General features: G+C 47.8%; 1 protein-coding gene and 2 pseudogenes across 1 annotated transcript in view; 1 reads left to right on the top strand and 2 right to left on the bottom strand.

Moving 5' to 3' along the window:
* Nucleotides 1-18866, bottom strand: part of LOC149357328 (luciferin 4-monooxygenase-like) — a 96600-nt gene that overhangs the window by 7993 nt on the left and 69741 nt on the right. The gene's annotated exons all lie outside the window — the stretch shown is intronic.
* LOC149357329 (uncharacterized) lies at nt 9224-13626 on the top strand (annotated as a pseudogene).
* LOC149357330 (uncharacterized) lies at nt 15960-16616 on the bottom strand (annotated as a pseudogene).

Below are 18866 nucleotides of genomic sequence, written 5' to 3' on the forward strand. Positions count from 1 at the left end.
CGATCCTTCCTCACTAACAGAACAGCAGTGATAACGGTCGGAACAATAGAGTCTGCCCCAATCACACTAGGAAGTAAAGGAACGCCACAGGGCTCCGTCCTGTCCCCTTTCCTTTTTAACCTCTCCCTCATCAAAATTCCCCCCAAACTGGCACAAATACCACACCTACATCACACGTTCTATGCAGATGACATCACACTTTGGGTAACCAAAGGATGCGAAGGCTACATAGAAGACACACTCCAAGCAGCAGTGGACATCATTGAGGCATGCGCATGGGAATCCGGCCTCACTTGTTCTGAGCAAAAATCTGAACCCTTCGTGATCCGTCGTAAACAAAGAGGTAGGCGTACCACGACATCCCCCCCGCAAATAAACGTCTATGTTAATGGACGATCTGTCAAAGAGGTACAGACCATGAGAATACTGGGGTTGTATTTACAAACAAATGGAAAGAATACTGACACACTCACTAAGCTAAAACGCACGGTAGAAGCGACGGCGCGATTAATCCGCCGCATAGCTAATCGCAGACAAGGGGTGAGGGAAAGAGATTTATGCCGACTAGTGCAGGTCTTTGCGCTAAGCAGGATACTCTATGCCACCCCTTATCTCAAATTTTCGAAAGCAGAAAAGGACAAATTGGATAGTATGATACGGCAGGCCTATAAGGCTGCGTTAGGACTCCCACTAAATGCCTCAACTGAAAGGCTTATGAGGTTAGGAATACATAACACCTACAATGAACTGAAAGAAGCCCATTTAATGGCTCAAACAGCGCGATTAGCCAATTCCAGAACTGGCAGGAGTATTCTTACCAGGCTCGGAATTAACTTTCAACCTACGAATAATGATGCTAAAGTAGACTTACCCCGCGACTATAGGACGGCCCTACTAATCAAACCACTCCCCAAAAACATGCACCCCTTACACCATGAGGGCAGAAGACAAGCAAAAGCCAAAGCCTTACATAACAAATACAGACAGTGCGCTGGAACACTTTATGTAGATGCGGCAGAATACAAAAATACCAATGCCTTTGCAATTGTGGTTGTGAACGAGAATGGTGACCACATCGTCTCGGCGACAATCAAAACGAAATCCTCTGAAACGGCAGAAGAGGCGGCTATAGCCCTCGCCCTAGCGCATACCCAAGGGAGCATCATCTTCAGCGATTCCAAAATGGGTATCAATAATTTCGCTAAAGGACGAATTACAAACACCTCCCTTAGAATCCTTAACGCAACCAAATTCTCACCAAATTATTCCGAATTGATATGGGTCCCAGCCCATTCGGGGAATCCGGGGAACGAGGCAGCCCACAATAAAGCCCGAGGTTTCGTCGACCGGGCAGTGGATGAGTCTGGCTCCCTGAATTTCACGAAGGACTCCATGATCACATATCATGATCTCACCAATCATTTTAAACTAGAGAGGAGAATTTTCCCCCCTCCAGACAAAAGACTTACTAAAGAACAAGAGGTTACGTGGCGTCGTCTACAGACGAGATCGATACGCACCCCATCACTCCTCGCGCACATTTATCCAGATCTTTACAACCCAAACTGCAAACACTGTGGCCAACGCGCTACCTACGATCACATCCTGTGGGACTGCAAAATAGAGCCACCTCCGGGTGATCTAGTTACAGCTCCTTCTCTCGAGCGGTGGGAGACCGTGCTGGCTAGCTCTGACCCCAGAACGCAAGTTTTGGCGGTGGAGTGGGCTGACAAAGTCGTCGAGGGCTATGTACTCTCGACCACTTAACGCGACCTCTTGCCAAGCTCTTCCCGGCGAATAAAATGTTTTACAATCAATCAATATGTTGAGCCATGGTACCAACTGTAATCGCATTGTCGATGTTCTATAAACTGATATGGCTATTACTAAAAGCAGCTACAGATCTCCAATCGCAGCCAGGCGCCTAACGCCTTGAGCTAAGAAATTAATGATTGGAAACCAGGACTTATTAACCAGGACTTTAGTCATCTGAATTCCCCGGCTTCCTTGTGTCCACCAACACTTGTATTACTATGCCGTTATACCATTTTTAACGTCAAAAAGTTTATTTCCCAAACAAAAGCGTAATTTCCCAAACACGCGGGCTATTTTTCTATTACATACTGAAGATACGAAGGGTCGCCTGCCCACTCCCACCCTCGTTATCCAGAGTCGGTCGCTGATGAAGGAAATAATGGAGATTGTAGTGATTGGGGATGCGGCTCTCCGACTAAAAGAATGCTACGAAGTGAACGTTTGCAAGAGTCCAGTCTGTCACCAGCTCTCGTTGGTTCTCATCACACATCGTGTTAACTACGGCCAAGACGATAGATACTATGCTATCCTAGATTTGCTACGCTGTAAGTAGTGTGCGCTCCGGTGGCGGCATATCAATGCAGTGTGGTCTAAATCACTTTGGAACTTCCTAAGTGCTTACTACTTCCGGTTCAGAGTTCAGTTTAGGACACTTATTTTGTTTCCAACATAATCAAGTTATGGGGTACCGCTTTAAGGTGGCTGATTTATCCTTAGGTCGACATCACCTTTTTCACTGGTAGAATGGTAGGGGCAGCAGCATACAATTACGCAGTGATAATGCTGTACACGGTAGCGCTGTGCTCAGTTCTGCAGCTTATCCAGTTGTGTGGGCGCCATAGAAAGAATACCTTCGGGCTTCATTCTCGACCTCCTGTTGATAAGCGCACATACGAGCAAGATCAACGCCAAGACCTCGCTTGGACACCGCTGTTTGACACGGACCACACGCCTGCACAGACCACAACTTTCGGCATACAGGACAGTTTGCTTTTCAAAAAGAACTGAAGTGTACACAGATATATTGAACACAAAGGTTATTCCCTTCAAAATCTTGTGCAAAAGTATAGGAAGGTTTCAGAGTGTATGGAATTCCAATTTCGCCTACCGCTCGATATATCGAACGGTCTGACGCGCCCCTGCAAAGTGGCGTTTCTCCTAACGGCGCTCTTCTATCACTTTTCCCAAGCGGAGACAGGTCGGCTGCGAGGCCTTGCGCACCTGCTCAAAGCGCTAGCGCTGCTAAACCGCGTGACGAGGTGAACGTGCTGTGGGCTTGAGGGTTGACTTCGGTCTCTTGTAGTTGTTTTCCTCGCCACATTGCTGTCATGCAGTGAAGCTAATGTATCTAACTAAAACTTTACGGCGGCCTTCCTGTGGCCTGCTTCGCTCGCCTCGCTGCCAAAGGCGTTGCGGAAACCACTTGTACCTGAAGTTTACGCGACATCGAAAGGATGCCATTCTGGGAAAAGCCAGCGTCTGCGTTGCTCTTGTTGTAACAGAATACTCCCGACTGGTCGAAAAGATAGTTACGTCCCGCGTGGAGCGGCGGACTAAAAGTGATTACAGCATTAGGAAACTGGTGATTACAAAGTGGCAACATCACATAAACATTATCAGGACACGTAATTATGCAAAGTAAATGAATTGCGCTGAAATGAAAATTGAGGTAGTCGGGACTCGCGCCTCTGACCCCTGTGTTGCGGGTCAGACAACGCTACCGCAAGGCCATGTAGTCATGTTCCCCTGGCTTGGTGAAAGCGCGGCGTTACATGTATGCCTTGTGGTTTTTGCGCGATAGCGCTAAAGGCCCCGCTCACAATGAGATCAGGTGTCGGCGTAGTCGGCGCTGGCGTTGTGTGCGAAAACTCACATACGTGTCCTTGGCAGGTGGTACCCAGGGAGCAGCCTAGGAGGCAGGTTGGCCACCTAGGTCACGTGACATTGCGGCGTCATCCCAACTTTCCCACCGGATAGTGAGCAAACTGCCCGCCGTGGCAGGTGGCAGTTAAATTAATGATTAGTCGCTCGGGAAGAGCATCCTGGGTCGTACAAGGCCCACAGCTGGCAGCACCTGCCAGCGCAGGGCAGTGCCACTGCCCTATGCTTGCCTATCTGAAAGATAGGCAAGCATTTCATGGTGTATCTGGTCGTGCCCTGGAACAATTTTTTCCGGCAGAGAGTACTCGATTAATTTTTTGGACGGTATTGTGTTTTATTGCATTGTATCTATTATATTTTTCATTTGCACCTCCATTTCTCGGGACCCTTTGTTTTTGACCTATATTTTTGTATTTTAGAAAAGTCTGCGTGCAGTGTGAGAAACTAGGAACTGCAGGGAAGTGTTCCCCTAATATGTCTGCCTGTTCCTAAATCATTTTTGTGTACCGTGTACTGTCAAAAGAGGAATTGTGAGCGGTGAGAAAGTGCCATTTAATTTTAAAAGCTGCTCCCACATTTTTTTCGATGTGACCTGGCCGTTTATAGATGAGATGTAACTTTGCCATGATACTTTCTCGGCGCTACGACGGACATACCGAGCTCTAGCTCTGGCTTTTTTAAAGTTTATGGAATTTTCCTGTGTGGGATACCTTCGAAATATACCCAATGCATTGTTTTGTCGTTTTTTTTTTGCTTCTCTGCAGTCTCGTGTCCACCAAACTTCCTAGGTTTGTCGCACCACTCCGGAAGGCTGAGGAATAGCCAAGTGTGCAGCAGCTAGAATAACATTTGTGAACTTTTCATTTATCTCTTCGATGCTATGGTTATTTAAGATTATTTTTTCTAAAGTAACTTTTGCTGTAAAAAGTTGCCAGCATTCTAAATGAAGCTTCCAATTCTATGGTTTTTTAGGAATGGCTGTTGGCGAGGATGACAGACTTATAATGACCGGGAGATGATGGCTTCGAGGTAGGTTGCCTAGAACACTCCAGTTAAAATCACTAAAAACAGACGGTCAACTAGAAGACAAATCTAAAACACTCATTTCCCCCGAGGTTGTGGAGCACTATGTGGGTTTACCTGAGTTCAGCAAACAGACCTTACTGCATGGAATAAAATCTTTAAGCTGCCCTGTAGCGTCAGTTTTCTCGCTTCCCCAATTCGGGCCCTGAGGGTACAATAAATAAATAAATAAATAAATAAACAAATAAATAAATAAATAAATAAATAAATAAATAAATAAATAAATAAATAAATAAATAAATAAATAAATAAACATGAATGTGCATTAGTCTCCAACTACCAGGTATGGCTGTGGTAGCTGCTCTAAGAACCTCCAAATCATGAAGTGTTACCTTCAGCTGTGGCTCAATATATACAGAGCACACTGCAACGGTTTTATGTGCTATCAGAGGCATGTGCTCCTAAGATGTCTTTTATGTCACTGTAGTTGTTTAGAAGTCCTCTACTGTTCCAGTGTAATATAAAAGCCAGCCATCTTGATTTTAAGTTTATATGAAGCAAAAAATAAAGTTGTTTACGGCCCCGTGACTCGTGGCCTGTCCTTTTTTTTTGAGCGGTCCAATGAGCCGCGCAGTCTGTCTGACGTGGACGGCACGGGGCTGCCTTGGGTGGTATGCATCGCCTCTGCAGAGGCGCTAGACGACCGTGCAGCGGGCATGTTGACTTTCGAGTTAGACCTCGACCTGTGGGAAGAGGTCTTGAGGCCCGCTGACTAAGGGGTCTGCGGAACCTACTTTGGAGTTGGCGGAATAGAGTTAGCTACTCCACCCGGGGGCACGGATGGCCCTGCGACAGGCTCACTGCCTGTGGCCTGGACAAGTGCAGAAGCCTAGTGTGGTGCGCCGCGCCTACGCTACACATCGGCGATGTTTGTTTTTGGAGTGAAGGAGAATCTGTTTGTTTGAGCGGATTGGCTTCTTGTTTCTTTGAAAGAAATGTTCTCAGTAGTTTTCAGAGCAATTATATCTTTTTCTTCCAGGACGGACAAGCCTTGGAATATGCAGCATGGTCTCTTTCACTGTTTGCACAGCGCGGGGCAGCAAGACATTCATCGAACTGGTGCTCCTTCGAAGAGAATTTTGCACAAGTTTTATGGCCGCGACAACTCTGTGAGCCGTGACCGAACTTTTGACAATTGAAACATCTATGTGGGCTGGCTATATTGCCACGTATCGTTGTAGTGCCTGTTCGTTCGCGCAAGGCCGCAGGAAAGGGTTGTTATCATTTTTGTTCGTGACGCGAGAAGCGACCGGACTAATCTCGATTGATCCCAGCCATGAAGAGCTGTATCTACGTACTTCCAGATTACTCTAGATGATCTCGACCTGTTATCTCGAAGTTTCCTTGCCGGCTTTAAATTGAACGATGCCGCGAGCAGCAAGCATTCGTAGTTCGACGACTGACGAGCACGTTTGTTGCTTACGCCGCCGCCGAGTGATTTAGTTCTTTTGCGGGCGCAAGTCAGCCGAAATAAAGAGCTTCGTTTACAAGACTTTTTGGTGTCTTCCTGACCGCTGGACTGCCGTCACTACAACGTGACAACATAGGGCCTCACAATAATTTTAAGGCAGCCGACTTGAATGCTTTCAGGCAATGTGCTGGTGTTAAATGTGAGGATAAGGTGCTTCCTGTTCATTTCCTCGCTATCTTTCCGGATCTTTATGCGCTGAAAGTTTATGACATCTTGGTCAATAAGTCCTTCAAGCATTTCTTTCTCAGTAAGGTGGCCAAAATCTATTTCAGAAATGATGCCTCGGACAGCATTCAGAGATCGGTGTGAAGTGACAGAGACAGGAATCTAATCTCCCATATGGATACAATGTTTGCAGGTTTTGAGTACTGGATGCTGTCGAGCAGTTCGAGAAGTAAGTCGCCGCTGGTCATATTGGATACCTTGTATCCAAGGTCCGAGGTATTGTCAAACTTTTTGCTACCAGGAATGGGGAAATGAGTCTTGCTTGTGTTTCTGCTGCTTCACTGTGAACCACATGAAATTTGGGGAATGATACTTTCTTTTTGGAAAAACGTCTTCAGCTGCGTTCCGCCTCTTTTTGAGAGAGTGATCATCTTTATAAAGGAAGGGAGCCATAAAGCCATAAAATATTAAGTTTTTCAGTCATGGTGCCAGCCCCCCCCCCCCCCCCCCCCCCCCCCCCCCACGGAGCCCAGCTAGGGGACGGGACAGCTACTTGCAAGCAAGTCCTGCCCATGCATGCCAGCTGTACACCCCAACTACACCCAAATATGACGCAACTAAGGGTAGTTGGCCACACAAGGTTAACCCTCACCGCCAGCAATAAAGAAAAGACCAAGAAGTGAAGAGGAGGCAGGAGAGTTGCGAGAAAGAAGACAGGAAAGCGAATGATGAAGGGGAGGATAGGAAAAGACGACTGCCAATTTCTCCGGTCGGGACAGGCCGGAGGTGCCGTCTACACGAAGCTGGGGCCAAAGTGGTGTGTCGCCTCCGCCGTGGGTCCTTGAAGGTCCAAACGCTCGGGATCGGCTCAACCACCAAGATCCCCTTTTCCCCGGACACGGCGATGCCACGCACGGCTAAGTGCGGGTGCTCGGGTCCGTGGTGGCGCACTGCTCACCATCATCCCCCTGCGGGGATGTTCCTGCGGATGCTCAGGAACCCGTGGTGTCGCAACTCACCAATATCTGCACGCTGTAGATGCCCCTGCTGGGAGTTCATGAGAAGTCATGGCAGCGTAAATTGCTTGAAGTTGCATTGCAAGGGGTGGCCCTAATAGCGGTATATGTAGCGGATGAGGATGAAAGGAACTACAGACAATTGTAACAACCTTGCAGGCAGTTTTCTGCAAACAAACTGCCGTGTTGCACATTTCACGCGTGTTCACTTGCACGGTCATTGAAACAGCGGCCGGTCTTTCCTATGTAAATGAGCCCGCAGCTAAATGGGATCTGGTACACAACTCGTGATCTGCATTTAGTGAACTTGTTTTGGTATTTTATGGTGCAAAATGGTCGTTTTTTCTTATTTATTTATGTTTAAAAGTTTCGAAAGATGGGGTGACGCCGTAAGCACACCTTGAATCTGATATTTGCTTGCTACATTTTTGATGCCGTGAGACACTTAACTGATTTAAGGAAGGATCTGCAGTAAGTAGGAAGCTAACATCAAATTAAAGTTGTGTTTTCGTGGCCATCCAATCTTTCGATTTTTCAGCACAAATAAGTCAGAGAAACGACTGGTTTGCGAAATCAAAACAAGTTGACCCTAATGTAGATCACTCATCGTGTGCATATCCCTTCAAACTGCGGTGTCATTTACATAGGGCAAACTGGTCGTTGTTTTAAGGAGCATGCAAGTGAATACACATGCGAAATGTGGGCAACAAACAAGGGAGCTTGCTTGCAGACCAGAAACCTGCGAGGAATGTCGACCGGTATTAGAGAACCGTTTTTTTAAAGGGCGGAAAAGAGAAATAGAGCGAGAAATATTTTGTCTATTTTGTTAAAAAAGCTGCAAACATGTGCGTTATAAGCCCGTGCATAAGCCCGTTGTAAGCCCGTGCGTTATAAGCCCGTGCATAATGCTCAGTGACACGGAGGCTGCATTCTCGTAGGGTTGATACAGGTTTCAAACTTTTTGAATTTCATGTGTACTTTTGCTTGTCATTGACGGGGATTTACCGGCTATTGGCTCTTTTAGAAGCTTATGTTTCTTTTATTTCTTTGATGGTGATACGTTCTCTTTTGAATAATACGTTTTCATGGGGGCCTTTTTTTCATTGTCACATATTTATTAAATTAGCGTGGGTTGGATTGTTTAGCGTGTTGTGTTCCTTCGACAAGTGCGAATCTGTGATTTGTGGATGAAGGCGCGTTCCTGGTGCTGTTGATTTTTTTTCGTTGGTACGCTTGGAAAATTTTTGGAAAAAAATCTTTCTCGAATGGTGTGCTTTTTGTTCGGAATTGGTTTTTTTTCGGCTTGTTGGAAGTGACGCCAAGAAATTTCATGCTGATAGCCTTTGACGGCTATTATTATTTTTTTTTTGAGGAAGGCATCTGTGATATGGCTCGGTTGATCATAAAAATGGACGGGCTTGGGCGAATGAACCACCATTTTATACCCCTGTCACACGGACACTTTCGATCCTCATTGAGTCAATGCTCATCGAACTCAATGCAGATCGACGGTTGTCACACGGCCACTTTCAAGCGTAATCGAGCTCGATCATGCGTTACTCGATGCCGATTCCTCAAGAGTGCTTGAGGTTCCAAGCACAATCGAAAGCACTCTCACTCTCAAGAAGCTATAAAAATAAACACTAGTTAACAAAACAAACCCGCAATTGTTGTTGTAATTTATTAAAAAGCAAGACAGAACATTTTCAGCCACTATGCCTGCTTATATGCAAATATATTTATAAATAATCTCGACCCCACGCTCCAAGCTTCGCCGTCAGTGTAAACAAAGATGGCGTCCTCCTGCTCGTCGACGCGCAAACTGTGGAGCGAGAGCGAGACAGCCGCTCTTATAGACTGCTGGCATGACCGCCTCGATTTGCGGCGCCAGAAGAGGAACGCCACAGTCTACGCGGAAATCGCGGAGGCGTTGCGGACCCTTGGCTTTGATCGAACAGCAGCAGAGGTGCGGCACAAGATTAGAAACTTGACGCAAATGTACCGGTAAGTAAAGTGGCGTTTGCTACGAAGCGCTTATTAGCGGGCCTGTGCATGTTAACGACGCAGCATTTTTAGACGGCCTTCCAGTACGCAGGCCTTGGCTTTTTCACCTGCGCCTGTTCTGTTTCGTTGCTTTGAATTCACGCTTCACGAGATGTCATTGCAAGTCTCCATTCATTTTGGCTGGCGTCTGAATGTAAAATCTGGCAGGCTTGTTTCTGTTTAGGTTGAAGGTTGAAGGTTTATTTCCGCAACTGGGTGTTGCGAGGACAGCCAGGGAAAAAGCTGTATAGACAGCTTGAGAGGTCCTGGCTTCCTCTTACAGTGCAGCATTTACATATAGAAGAAAACATCTCCTTGGAAGAAACATTGCCAACGTATTTCGAAAGCCTGATTACTTCTCCGAAACTTCTTTGAAGCCTGAAACTTCTCTCCACTAGATGGCAAAAGAATATAAGTGTGCCAGAAACAAAATCTGTCTAATAATGTCACGGGTCGTCCAAACGAAGCAGGTCGTCGGGACACAGGGGGACCAGGACCACAGGAGAGCAGGCGCCAGAGACAGTCCAAGGGGTCGCGGCCGGGCTCACGAGCGATTCCCATCGAGCCTCTTCCTCTTTGCCGTCGATCGCCTCCCCGCTAGTCGAGGATGACGTTAAGTGGAAAATCACTAATAACACACATGACACTGCTCCCCTCCCGAAAGACGCATCGTCCCGATGAGATGAGAGGCAAAATCAAGGCTGAAAAGTATGCGTAAAGCGCGAAGAGTTAGGCCACGTGGTCCGTGCGGTCACATTACTCTTTGAGGCGAGCGACGTGAACAACTTCGGAGGCAGGCGGGTGGCGGGGCGCCCGCGTTGCGATCGGCAGCACTTCGTAATTTAACTCGCCTATACGGCGAATCACCTCATACGGGCCAAAGTATCTTTTCAGCAGCTTCTCGCTAAGGCCACGACGTCGAATTGGAGTCCACACCAGCACGCGATCACCAGGATTGAATTTAACATCACGATGGCCTTGGTTGTATTGGCGAGCATCGACTCGCTGGCCGGCTTGGATGCGAAGGCGGGCCAGCTGTCGGGCTCCTTCCGCATGTTGGGCGACGAGTTGAGCATCGGCGTGAGTGTAAACGTCTGGCTGGTGGGGCAGCATAGCGTCGAACGTGGTAGTGACTTCCCTGCCATGCACCAGGCGAAATGGTGAAAATCTGGTAGTTCCTTGAACCGCGGTGTTATACGCAAAAGTGACGTACGGTAACACTTCGTCCTAGGTTCGGTGCTCGATGTCGACATACATTGAGAGCATGTCAGCCAAGGTCTTGTTAAGGCGCTTGGTCAGCCCGTAGGTTTGCGGGTGGTATGCGGTAGTTTTGCGGTGGGCGGTGTGGCTTAAGCTCAATATCTGTGAGAGCAGTTGCGACATAAATGCGGCACCACGATCAGTGATAAGGACCTCTGGGGCACCGTGTCGAAGAACAACTGACTCGACGAAAAACTTTGCCACATCCGAAGCCGTTGATGACGGCAGAGCACGTGATTCGGCATACCGTGTGAGGTAGTCCGTCGCAACAGCGATCCAGCGGTTCCCCGATTGTGACTTAGGAAAAGGTCCTAGTAGGTCCATACCAATCTGCTGGAATGGACTGAGGGGTGGCGTGATGGGGTGAAGAAGTCCCGCAGGCTTCACGGGTGGTGTCTTGCGTCGTTGACACTCGCGGCAGGTTTTGGTGTCAGCATCAGTGTGTCGACGACGAGACTTTAGACGATCGTAACGTCGAATTCTTGCAGTCTTAGAGCCCACCGCGCAAGTCGGCCTGCAGGGTCTCTTAGATTGGTCAACCAACACAGAGAGTGATGGTCTGTGACCACCTGGAATGGGCGTCCGTACAGATAGGGTCGGAACTTTGTGAACGCCCAAATTACTGCGAGGCATTCCTTTTCGGTGATCGAGTAATTGGTTTCCGCCTTCGACAAAACACGACTGGCGTATGCGATGACACGTTCGGCGCCGTTCTGATGCTGGATCAAGACGGCCCCGAGGCCCGTGTTACTAGCGTCAGTGTGTACCTCAGTCGCGGCGTCCTGATCAAAGTGGCCTAGTACAGGGGAAGCCTGCAGGCGCCGTTTTAGGTGGTCAAATGCAATCTGCTCTTCATCAGACCACTGGAAGTGGACGGACTCTTTCGTGAGGCGAGTAAGCGGCGCGGCGATATCCGAAGAGTTTGGAAAAAGTGTTTGTAGTAAGCGCAGAGGCCCAGAAATCTCCGCACGGCGTTCTTGTCCGACGGCGTCGGGAAGGAAGCGACGGCCACTGTTTTATCGGGATCAGGACGGACGCCTTCGTGACTGAAGATGTGACCCAGAAACTTCAGTTCGTCATAGGCAAACTGGCACTTCGTTGGCTTGAGGGTGAGGCCGGCGTTTCTGATAGCCTGCAGGACTGCTTTTGGACGAACCAGATGTTCATGAAACGTGCTTGAAAAAATGACTACATCATGAAGGTAGACAAGGCATGTTTGCCACTTGAGGCCGGTGAGCACGGTGTCCATAACGCGCTGGAAGGTTGCTGGACCTGTATAGATCTAGTCCATACGGGGCGACGAAAGCAATCTTCTTTCTGTCGCGCTCATCCACTTCTATCTGCCAATACCCGCTTTTAAGGTCGATGGACGTAAAGTAACGGGCATGGCGCAGGCGAACAAGAGCGTCATTGATGCGTGGAAGTGAATGTACGTCCTTCCTCGTGACTCTGTTGAAGCACCGGTAGTCAACACAGAAGCGAAGGGTGCTGTCTTTTTTCCTCACCAGCATCACCGGAGCAGCCCACGGGCTTTGAGATGGTTGGATAATGTCATCAGCCAACATTTCGCGCACTTGTTGTTGTATGGTCTCGCGTTCTTTTAACGAAACCCGATAAGGTGACTGAAGAACAGGATGGACAGCGTCGTCGGTAATTATTCTGTGCTTTGCTATTGGCGTCGGGCGAACCCCTGGTGACATAGAAAAGCAGTCGTGGAACTCACCCAGCACAGCGATCAGCGATGAGCTCGTCTCTCTCCTGAGCAGAGAGTTGCGGTCCAATGCTGACACCTAAAGGCGGCGCCGAGTGCTTGGGAGGGGGCAGACAGGAAGGACCCGCAGATGGGGTCTCAGCGACGACAGGGGCATTGAGGCGCTCGATGAGGCCGATTACTGCGCCCTTGGTGAGGTGCTGCGGTGTGCTGCGAAAGTTGGTGACGAGGTCTTCGGCGCAGAAGCAGGAACACGCTCGAGTCAGGCAACAAAGTCACGTGGTCCGCTAAGATGCGCGCCTCGGAGAACGTTGGCTCGGAGCTCGGCGGGTCAAGGCAAGGTGGACGAAGGGTGAGCGACAGTTGGTGAGGTCGATAACAGCGGTGGACTGGGTAAGAAAACCCATACCGAGAATAATATCTCTCGAGGAGCGCTGCAAGACGACGAAGGTAACAGGACACGTGAGACCGTTAATCTCAACACGAGAAGTGCAGCGGCCTACCGGGTGACGAGGTGGCCTCCGGCGGTACGGATTTGTGCTCCATCCCACTGCGTGAGTACCTTGCGAAAGCGGCGGGACAGCTCCCCACTCACAGCGGAGTAGGCGGCGCCGGTGTCGACGAGGGCCGTCGTGGCGTGGCCGTCGATAAGTACACATGAGAATATCACTGCTTCAATTCACAGCTAGTCACTAGAGACATCCTTGTTTCACACACGCAGAAATGATTCCACAATTCTCACCTCTCTATGGACCAAAAACATTAACAGGCAAACATAATAAATTTTTGCTTCTCTGTTCTACATGATGCAGATCATTGTTGACATGGTGGTGGGCGCCAACAACAGTGGCACTGAGGATGCCAACCCAGACCTGGCAACGTCACAAGAGCACACATTGAACGCGGACGACTGCCAGGTCGTTGAACGTGTTGCAGCCGAGTCTGTGACCATTGAGGACGGAGGAGCTGAGGGGCAGGCAGGCATCCACGAGCAGCAAAACCCCAGAAAAAAGATGCGGACTGCTTCGTCTGACTTCAGGCAAGCTTTGCTCACGGAGCAGAGGGTGCTGCGCTAGAGCTTTGAAGCGTGCCGCGCCAGAGAAATGGAGATGAGGCAGCGGCACTTGACAGTGCAAGAAAAATTGGTTAATGCTGTTACGAAGTTTTGTGAATCGACATAAGAATTTTATTTTAAGTGCACAGGGTTGGTCATATGCATTCCGTGCGTATTGATGCATAATTAAGAACTATTTTATTGTCAACTATGCAACACAGCTCATTAGGTTTCATTTTAATCTATTTGCCATTCTCTCAGCGAATGCTTACGGTTTTCTGATTTTTTCAGAGTTGTATGTTTGTATTTTGGCGATTTTTACTTTGCCCACCAGTTTTGTTTTTGTGCTAGCTTTCAGACTCGTCGGTTTTCTTGGTGTTTTACCCCTGCTGTCATCTCAGCAAGTCGCGCCGTGCACTTTTTTATTCTGTGTGACGTTTTCTTCAAGGCTATGTGCAGTATGACATTATTTGATATGACTACAGTTTTATAGATTTTGTTCTTCTACCTTGCTGTTGTGAATTTGTTGCACTTGTTCAGTGCCTGTGCGATGTTGCGCAGCAATTTGTGATATCGAAGGCAGTGTTAACCAGATGCAATATGACATCACCTGATGTGACTCCAGATTTTGTCTTTTTTTTCGTGCGCATTTTTTGCATTTGTTCCAGCACCAGAGCAATGTTGTGCAATGATTTGTGATACTCAAGGCTGTGTTAACTATGTGTAATATTACATTATCTAATGTGACTCCTTCCGATTTTATCTCTTGCTTTGTTTTCTTTTTTGCGGTTGGCATTTGTTGCACTTGTTTCAGTCCCTGTGTGATGTTGCGCAGCAATTTGTGATATTGAAGGAATTGTTAACCACATGCAATATGACATCATCTGATGTGACTTAAGGGAAGGGAGGAAGGTGGGAGTGAAAGAAGAAAAAGAGAGGGGTGCCGTAAATAATTTCGACCACCTGGGGATCTTTAACCTGCACTGACATCGCACAGCACACGTGCGCCTTTTTGTTCCACCTCCATCGAAACGTGGCTGCCACAGTTGGGTTCGAAACCGGGTACTCCGGCTCGGTTGACGAGCGCCTTGACCACTGAGCCACCACGGCGGGTTGATACTCAAAGCTGTGTTACCTATGTGCGATATGACATTATCTAAAGTGACACCTTTCGATTTTATCTATTGTTTTGCATTTCTTGTGCTTTTTCCAGTACCTGAGTGATTTGCAATAATCAGGGCTATGTTAAGCACATGCGGTGCGACGTGTGAGGTTACTCCTTACGATTTTGTTTATTATTTTGTTTTTCGTTCTTGCTGTTTTATGCTTTTTGCGCCTGTTCCAGTACCTGAGCAATATTTCGCAGCAGTTCATGATATTTCTCCTGTGATATATTATATAACAACAAAGCATTGTGGGCATGTTGGTAATTCATAGACAACAGGACCAGCATACAAAGACGAAGGAGAAAATAGAGCTAGCCAGCGCCTTTTTGTCTTGTCCTGAATCTTTTTGCTTTGGTTGCATTGAATGTAATGTATGCATGGTTTTGGAAAGTGTTGGCTGCCAAGCTTATAAAGAGGTATAACCTTTGGAATTTTGTGTGCGTCTCCAGCGTGTTCTGTTATCTTTTCACACAGTTTCTTAGAGAGAATGCATAGCACCAACTAGCCAGCCTGAAAACCCGGTATCGTAAATGGATAGCACTGTTCACCTCAGTTCTGTGCTCGCTGCTTGTAGTGTTCTAGGATTGCAAATTGTACTGCAGTACCAGTTGTGGTTTGAGCATCTGTGACTCTCTGTGGCTGTTCATACAGGGCCTCGGTAACTTCTCCATCAGAGGGCCAGTCTTGCATGACGCGGTCGCCAAACGCTTCACAGATGTTGTTCAGCGTACAGCAGGCGCGAATCACCAGTGCAGCTGTATCTAGATTGCATTCCATCCTCTTCATGCAGAACCTAAATCGTGCCTTCATTCTGCCAAACACGTTCTCCATCACCCTTCTAGCCTTCGACAAGTGGTAATTTAATCTCTTCATGTCGGCATCCAAGTGGGCTTGATTAAGTGAAGGGCTTGATTAAGTGGGCTGTGAGGGGAAACACTTCATCGCAGATGATTAGTGGAGGCACAGCTGTTCCACTGATGACTACTACTGGAGACTGAAATGTTGGCCCATCTATGAACTCGGCCAGCCGGGAGCGTTGGTAGATGTAGGCATCGTGGTAGAATCCTGATGAGCCAACGTTCACGTACCGGAAGCAGTATCGGTGGTCTACCAAGGCGAACAGCACAATGCTGTGCCTGTGAAAAAAAAACAGCATTAAAAGAATTCTTCATTAATTATGGACAAGCACAATGAGTTTTGAACTGAAGACTTTTGCATTAGCAAATTCGTATTGTGCAATGCTGCCTTTATGGCTGCAACATGTAAGCTCTACATAAGCCAAGTATGAGATAACTCACCAGCCTTTGTAGTTGTAATAGTCCGATGCGCTTTCCTTCAGCGGCGACACGGCGAAATGGCACCCGTCGAGTGCCCCCATCGCTTGTGGGAAGTCGCAAACGGCACTAAACTCTCTTATGTGGTCGCCCATTGCGTCTGGAGAGGGCATGCTTCCCCACTTGTCCTCGAGTAGGCACACTACGGTGTCGCAAAACTCCCGGAAGATGCTGTTGACAGTAGGTCACCCCAGGCCGAAAAGAATGGCCACAGACCGATCCTCTGCCGAGGAGCGCAGCTTGTACATCGCCACTGCAACGCGCCTCTCGACAGAGACGGCCAGCCGCATATTTGTATCGACGCGCTGCAGCAGGGGCCGGCAAGCTTCGACTATGTGCCGGAACGTCGAAGGCGTCACACGAAAGCTTTGAAGAACCGCTCACCGAGGTGGGGGAGTGTGTCCTCGAACCAGCGTTCGTTGCGATTGTACATCCACCTTTCCCGGTGGACTGTACCATCGTACGCAACCGCATGCAGCCGCAATACACAACCTGTTCGCAAAAAGCAATTGCCTTTTTGCACTGTCTGTCTTTGCTTTAGCCGCCTCAATATCGACTTCGAGGTCAGCAGCCGCCACCATCATGAGAGCAATCTCGCGCTTGCTTTCTGAACTCATAATAATTCACAGAGCTGTCACAACAAAGCTTCTGGTTTTGGCCCCAACCGCTATCGCGACTGGCTGCGGATTTGGCTGCCGCTGGCCCCGACCCGACTGCACAGCGTTGCCGGACATCACCATCCATGTTAGGGCTTTTGGAGGAACATTTGGAGCCACCTAACGCACATGAGGGAAACTTCTCGATGAGCTTTGAAAATGTCCGTGTAGCACCAGATGCTTCGAGCGTGCTCGAAAATCTCAATGCAGATCGAGTTCAATGAGCATCGAAAGTGCCCATGTGACAGGGGTATTAGATAGTGTCTGCCCCGCCTTTTAAAAGTACCTTCCTTGTTTCTGCCTCAATTGCGCCGTTCTCACAATGAACTTTATGGTGAATCTAACGAGGCACTAATTGATCGCAGATTTACAAGGTTGAAAGGCGCAGCCTTGTTGGGCACTGGGCGGCGCTCGTAAGGACGAGAAAGAGTTAAAGACTAAGCTCCTCGCGTTCTTCCCAGTGCCCCACTCCCCCCCCCCCCAAAAAAAAAAAAAAAAGCTGTTCGTTGGAGGGTTGTGAAAAGGCTTTTTCCGCCTGTGGCCATAAATGTTAACCCCTTTTTCAATATAACATTATGTGATAGTAAAGAAAGCCGAACGTAACTCCATCTGCAGCGCCCTGGATCATTGCTCCTTCAGGAATGACACATTTGAGGAATGAGTAGGGAGCTCGATTGCTGTCTTTGTTTCAGCGATGCCGTAGATTTCGTTTAAAACTTTTCCCGAAAAAATAAACGCTTTTTGTGGTCAAAAGGCTCTTACTGCTGTTTATTCTAAAACGACCCACTGACGTGCAATTGCAACCAGGACTCATGGTTAGTGTCAGTTTGTAGGACGGTTCATGGATGGAATAGCATCGAAAATCGTGCAAGCAGGCTTCTAAATGAGTTCATTTTATAAGGTGCAAAAATCGACAACATGAAACCAGGCGAACTTAAAGAGCATCTGCTCAATTCTTGATACATGTGTGTGAAACCAATCACAGTTCAAGGTAAGATGTGCTTAATCTTTCTGGAAGTTAATTTTTTGTGTTTTTCTTTATTTAGCTTGTGAAAATTACGTGAAACTATTTCGGTGCTGGAGAAAGCTGATAATTTTTGTGTTGCGCTGTATGCCAACAATTTGTCAGGACGCGGGGACACTGTCAAGCTGTCCCCTGACACGCTTTTGGTCCCTGTGTCCTGGATTTCTTTCGATGGAATGCAGAATAAAATATTTTATTTGCTTCGAAGTACACCCCCCTGAGCAGGTGCGGAATCTTTCAGGCTACCTTCTGTGACACTTGGAATTTTAAGGCATGCATAATGGGAGTTTCAGAGGTTGCGGCCACACTTGAAATTGGTGATCAGTGTGCTTTCCGCGGTTAGTTGAAGACAGGCTTTCAATTCTTGTCCGGATTCCGCTATGGTGGTTTCCAATAGAGAGTATTGGCTGGGCGTGGTCATATTCGGGTCGGCCCGAATGAACGTCGTGAACAATTAGGATTTTATTTATTTTAGGCTTTGTACGATCAATTCTGACCTGCAAACGTTTTTAAAATAGCTAGTTTTTCTTGTTCATTCTAACCACAAAACAGCACTAATATGTTTGTTTTCAATGGAACCGTAGCGACCGCCCAAATACGTGCGGCCGCTGCACGAATTTTTTATTGGGAAGGGCAAGACTTTTCAGTGTTCGGCAAACACTGCGCGACTAAAATGAGAGAACAGTTTTTGCTCGGAAGCCAAGGGGGTGTAATGCATGAGGAAATGCGGCTGAGATAATGGAGCGAGCGGTGAAATTGCAAGCTCAGCGCTCTAGATCCCATATTTTCATCAACACTAGTTCAGATAACACCTGCGAGGCTTTGCGCCTTCCCTGGAAGAAATCAAATGAGAGCGACAGTGGTGCCTCGCCTCCTCTCTACTCCCATTTTTCTCCCGTCCCCCTCTCCGCCGTTTCACCTTTTCTCAGGCCCTGTTGGACCCCCAGCTCGTATGTGCCTTACAATCCAAGCCCACCTTAGCAACAATATCTTTTGGGCTGTCTACTCGCTAGCTTTTTTGCCCTTGACGGTGGAGATTACCAATCGGTTTTTGTGCTGTCAGTCAACTTGTATTATTACAAGCACAAAGATCCTTTTGAGCTATTGAAATTGGTTACCACTATATGTTTACTCTTGCTGCAAAGTCAAACAATCAGGCAAAAGAGTTAGACCCTTCGAGTTTGCTT

Source organism: Amblyomma mixtum, chromosome 3, assembly GCF_055824585.1.
Source record: "Amblyomma mixtum isolate Tamu chromosome 3, ASM5582458v1, whole genome shotgun sequence".
Classification (NCBI taxonomy): Eukaryota; Metazoa; Arthropoda; class Arachnida; order Ixodida; family Ixodidae; genus Amblyomma; species Amblyomma mixtum.